Source organism: Hyposmocoma kahamanoa, unplaced genomic scaffold, assembly GCF_003589595.1.
Source record: "Hyposmocoma kahamanoa isolate Upper Pololo Valley unplaced genomic scaffold, ASM358959v1 86, whole genome shotgun sequence".
NCBI lineage: Eukaryota > Metazoa > Arthropoda > Insecta > Lepidoptera > Cosmopterigidae > Hyposmocoma > Hyposmocoma kahamanoa.
The window spans coordinates 15,212,681-15,219,067 of NW_020654289.1; the positions used below are offsets into that span (position 1 = coordinate 15,212,681).

A 6,387-nucleotide genomic window follows, 5' to 3' on the forward strand; every position below is an offset into this window, starting at 1 on the left:
GTTCGCGTAATTTTTTTAAATCTATTTATTGAGCTTTAATAGGTAACAAATCATTAAGAAAGTCAACACAGAATGTACTTAAACGTATTCCTGTAAAAACTATAATTACATAAATCCGCCATTTTATTTTTTCTCACGCGTAAAATTATTTATTTGGTAAACATTGGCTAGAAGGCTATATATACACTTAAAAAGATAAAAATAATCAAGTATCTAATAATGTAACATATTTAAACTCAAAATTAATGTAAAAACTGCTTAAAAACTACAAAAACCCGTCATTTTTTTTCTCACGCGCGTATGACTATGTTCAGGAACATTGTTGAAATACTAACAATATCTTTTACACTCATAATTATAAAAATATTGATAATTTAATAACAGTATAAATGGTTACACATTTATTCATGTTGATATACAATGAAACACGATTGGATCGTGTTTCATTGTATATCATATAATATTGCTTGCTCAAGTCTTGATCTAAGCGCTTTGTCTTTAAAGGAATGCGTCTATAAACTGTCAATTTCAAGGTGTTACATAAATAGAGCGATCTTGTGTGGTTTTACGCCTTAGTGTTCCATAAAGGATTTTTTTTTACTACCCCGACATTCTTTGTATTTCTTGTTCTTTATGCAGAACCACCTTTCCTATTTTTGACGGAAAGCTGCATTGATGTGTTCCTTAATGAGGGAAACCAGTGAGAATAAACACAGTCATAAGCGGTTTGAGATTTTAGGCCGGGCAAAGCATTTGGAAATGTTAAGAACATTTTTATTTGACTTACATCAGGTGAACCGCCCGAGGGTCCACCGGATTTTTTACCACATTTATCAAAAATCTACCTATTGTAAGTATTGCCATACACGTGGAACACGTTTGCCATAATTATCACGAATTATAATCAAGTAAAATATAATAACTACGTACCTACATGCACGTTCAAAGTAAATGTTTTGTCGACTTTGATATATTGGCTTCGAACGTCGATATACGACAGGTAATACGAACTTTTCCACCCGTTTATAACCTACGCTGCTTGGTTTTCATACAATTTATGCTTTGGAAATAAGGTTCAAAAAGTAAGATCGTAAATGCGTAACATTTTCACGGAAGTCTCACAAATGTAACTCGACAGGATACCGACGACGCGAATATGAGATGTCGTATTTTTCAAGAGTAACGCGTAAACGTCGCAGATTATTTTAGAGAGCAATGTTTCCTCTCTATTTATTGTACCAAAATAAAGGTTTAGACTTTGGCAACGACTGTACATTAGTATCTATTTAATTCAAGATCTGGTGTAGTCCAATCGTTTTTTTTATATAATACCAAGTGATGAAACGAACAAGTCGTGCGCCTGGTAGTAAGTGACATGCCTGTCCATAACAGTTGCAGTACCACTCAGAGCTTTAAATCGCAAAGATCTAAGGGACGCTGCCACTGCGCCCGTCACCCTGAGATAGAAGTTGATTTTTTCAGAGGCAGAGAATTGTTAAGCAAATTCACATTGAAGAAAAACTTAAAAGTTTATACTTCTTGAAAGCATTTAAATTTAGTAAATTGTTAGTGTATTCGTACTAGGTATACTATAGTTTGTTGATTGTGAGTGTAACCTCGTCAACAAATAGCTTTCGCAGTTTGGGGATAAGTTGTATTATCTTTTCTTGTATGCCTTGTTTGTATGAAATAAAATAAACTAGTTCCATATGCCTGTAATTTCACCAGCGCCCTTACCCTTCAAAACCGGAACACACTAATGGTCACATTACTGCTTGGCGGCAAGAAAACTCTTTCACAAGCTATGGCAGTAGCAGCTAATTATTATACCGTAATTGTATATAATTTTACCGTAATCGTCTTTATTTCGAATAATTCCAACTAGTCTTCACTATTGATAATACATAATTATATTCTCTAATTAGACAAATTTGTAAGGAATTCCTTACGTCTATGACGGTCGTGGTGCACTAAGTACATTGGTACATATTTCAGATGTACAGTTTGACGACGATAATAATGTAAATTGCTTCAGAACTATTTTGAAACGTCTCACTTAACAGCTTCCAGAGATGCTAAACAACTTCTTGTTTTGTCACAGGCACACATTCTGTTGCGAAGTTATTGGAAATTATTGCTTTTGTACAAAATGTACGAATATTTTAGTCAACTATAATAAGTTAAGCAGTAGAGCTCCTTGTGAAAGAGTTCGTCCAGGGAAGTACCGCCACCTTACCAATTTCTGCCGCCAAGCAGTAATATAAGCATTACGGGTTCCGGTTTTGACGGGTAAGGGTGCTGGTGAAATTACAGGCACATACATGGAAATTGTCAACTTATGTCTCAGGGGCACGGGCGCATCGGCAGTGTTCCTCAGATCTTTGCGATTTAAAACTCTGAGTGGCACTGCAACTGTTATGGACAGGCGTGTAGCGTGTGCTGTTGATGGCAAAGGCGCACGACTTGTTCGTCCCGTCACTTGATTTTACAAAAAAGTTACATAAATGATCTTTCTTCGAAAATCCAGACATCATCATTATTATCATCAACCCATTAATACGTCTCACTGCTGGATACGGGTCTCTTCTTAGGCAAGGGTTTAAGACCATAGTCCGCCTCTCTGGCCCACGTTTTACGACGGCTGTGAACCTTTTTCGTCGTCCAGGTTTCATCACGATGTTTTCCTTCACCGAAAAGCTCATGATAAATTTCAAATTAAATTTCGCACATAAACTCCGACAAACTGAGAGGCGCGAGCCCGAATTCCAACGAACGAAACCGCTGCTTCAGAGGTGGTAGATCAAACCATTAGGCTACCATGCCTTAAAAAAAAATTGGAAGACCCAGGCATTATATAAATATTACGGGCGAAGTACGTTAGGTACATGTATGAAACCAGGTAATAACCACAGACCAAATATGGTCATAACCTTTATTTAATATTCTTCAATAGTGCTATTTTAATTACCAAAGCATGTTCATCTACTTCTTTAAACGGTGATTAACTGATTAGATTCCCACGATAATTCGCAGATTCGCACTTGAGACTATCAGATGACTCAAAAGAGCTCTCGTTGTAATTAAATTGCTTGGTTTATGAAACGCTATGTCTAGATGATCATGCGCACGTACATTGTTCTCGTCTCTCACGATTTTACCGCCTCGAAAGTTAGTGAAATGAATCATTTGAGCACTTATTATAATTGAGGTGACATTCGCTTCCGTTTTAGACGAATAACTTTGTGTAATTGAATGACTTTGTTTTTATACATTTTTGATGATAAAAGTTATTAAAAATGTCTTTTGTCTTTGATACCTTATAAACATATTTATGATGTGATGAGACAGTTTATTTATTCTATTGAAGTTATTTATTTTATATGCTTCCAATGAAGGCGTGTTGATATCATCTTTAACTTTAGGCTATATAATATAGTGATTAAAAGATGATAAATAAAAAACTAGCTTAAGTATGTATAAAAGCTCTGGGTACATATGCTTAAAATAGTTTCTTTTTATTAAAGAAGTAAAAATGTATTAGTATAGTATACATATATACATTTACATTACAATATAATGTATAGTTTTAATATATGTATAGGGCGAGAGAAAATTTAATATATGATGGGTACGTCTACTAAATAGAAAATCAGTCAGAAAAAATCATGTAGAGAACTGATCAGGGTTTCCCTTAACACTCGGTTTTTCTTTTACTTATTTTTGTCTCGTGAATATTGTGAATAGATTGTCCAATTGTACATTTGAAACTAGATGCCCCAAGTACTCAAACTAAATGCTAAAAAAGTGTGGGCTTTATATAGGCATTACAAACATATATGAAATCCTTTACGAATTCCAATACGAAAACCCATGTGGCACTACAGTCTACAGCCGGCAGAAAGACGTACGTAAAGATCAAAAAACGAGAACTAACAATGTGATTATACAGGTATATTCTAGTAGTAGTAGGGTTTCTTGTGAAAGAGATCGTCCAGGGAAGTACTGCCATCTTACCTATTTCTGCCGCCAGGCAGTGCTCAGATCTTTGTGATTTAAAGCTCTGTCATATCACACAGGCTTATCACTTGTCACCAGGCGTATATCCATCACCTGGTATCATAACAATTTTTTTTATAAAGCAATTTGTCAAACAACGTAGAATTATTTTTTTATTAAGTTTCAATAATAAAAAGTTGAAAAATCAGACAGTTGTGCGATTATATTTTCTATTTTCAATCTAATTTAAACTTTCTTGGTGACTTTTCAACTTTACCATCAGCTACTGCCATCGTAAGTACTATAGCTTTAACTGCTACGCAGTTATACAGGAGGCATTAAACAATATTGTATTAATTTCCTGCAGTTACTTATAATGTGCGTAATTAAGGAAAATGAGAGAAGGAAATGGAAATATTATTTTGCTAAGCATCTGGAATTATTTCTGCTTGACGAAGTATGATCATAATAAGATAAAATGCGTTAGCTGTTGGATCGGGATTTTGGGATCATTTCATTCTATCTACAGTAGAGCCCAATTTAATAAATATTACCTAGTGTAATACGAGTGCCAGAAGATATTATTTACTAGTTATTACTTACTTTAACTAGTTGATAATAAACATATTATATTTTTTAAGTTTCATTTTAGTGACAGTAGACCAAATACATATAATAACATTAAGAGCGGTTACACACGGCATCTTTTAGCAGCGATGCATTCGCTAGTCGTCTACCTTTACAAACACGTTCGATTTTAAGCAGCGATGGAAACGTGATACTATCGCGCGACTGAATCGATACAAACGCGCTATTGCATCGCTACACTTGGAATATAAAAGCGATTGCATCGAAGCAATAGCGCATTTGTATCCGCTGTTTAAAATCGCGCGTCTTATTTATATAAAACTGTTGGTAGACATCTAATTGTGTATTAAGTAAGTGTAACAATTTTGAGAATAGTCCTCTCTTCTACTGTTTGCTGTGTCTGTTCAGCGTCCATAATTTGGTCTCAATACTATTATAAAAACACCTGTAATATTACATTACCGGACGCAAATAAATAAGAATAAAGGATATTTACTGCCAATTTTATAAGTGACGGGACGAACAAGTCGTGTTGATGCTAAGGTACACGCCTGTCCATAACAGTTGCAGTGCTACTCAAAGCTTTAAATCACAAAGGTCCGATGTGCACTGCCCGTCACCTTGAGACGAAAGTTGACAAGTCCCATGTGCCTGTAATTTCACCAGCACCCTTATTCTTCAAAACTGGAACACAGTAATGCTAACATTACTGCTTGGCGGCAGAAATAGGTAAGTAAGGTGGCAATACTTCCCTGGACAAACTCTTTCACAAGCAGCTCTACAGTTATTAGTGATATGTGATGTGCGGACAATAAAATTATAACCCATATTTTTACCCCAGTTTATAAAAATGAACTCGAATATCGAATTAATATGATAGAAAATACAAACAGGGTGTTACAGCACCGATTACAGATATCTATTAACGAATTCGTATACATTCCAAATTGCAGCCCCTATCCTTATTCGAAATAAGCGCTCATAACAAAGGTGAACCGTCCCTATTGTCACTAATTTGAAAAGGCCACATATATTCATGTGAATTTGAGCGGAAGAGGCCTGAATAGTATGTACTATTCAGGCCTCTTCCGCTCAAATAATATCTTCCGCTCTCAGCCTTCCAAACCTATCAATACAATTTATCCAGTATTGATTGCTATTATATAGAGCTCTTTCACGATTATCTCTACTGCTACTAAATCTCGTCGTAGTGCAAAAACGGAATGTCGAATTGACTTTCACCTACCTGTCCGTCTTGTTGGAGATCGACATCTCGCCCTTTTACGTTCGACATTTCTCACTTCATTAGCTCCTTTGGGCTGTTGTCACCTTGAGTCACCCGGTCAAATTAGGATTTAGGATTTTACGATGCAGCACGGTGGACCCACGATCTTTGATGATGTGATAGTACCGCACTTTAAACGCTTTCCAGACTTTTCCTGACTAATATGGTCCAGGTTACAACTTTGTAAAGACATGACGAAATCCAAAAATTTGTTATTCGTATTCATGGCTCGGTTTCTTTACGTGTTAGAATCACTTTAAAGGAAAATAATTTGAATGAGTTGCTCTATAGTAACAAGAACTACTAATAAATTTCAGATCAATTATGAGTACGTACTGAAAAATTACGTTTACTTAATAATCTTTTCATGTGCTACAACATACATGAAACGATCTGCCAATATCATGTAATCTATTGCTGTCAGACCGTTATTACATTAATGATTATTATTCAAAATCAAATCTGACAGCCCTTCGTTTTACATCATTGGAAGCAGATCAAATCTATACAAAAGAATA

At 35.3% G+C, this 6,387-nt stretch overlaps 1 protein-coding gene across 2 annotated transcripts in view; it reads left to right on the forward strand.

Annotated features, from left to right (window-relative positions):
* LOC113234790 (tumor necrosis factor, alpha-induced protein 8-like protein 2 A) overlaps positions 1–6,387 on the forward strand; it is a 69,623-nt gene that overhangs the window by 23,726 nt on the left and 39,510 nt on the right. The gene's annotated exons all lie outside the window — the stretch shown is intronic.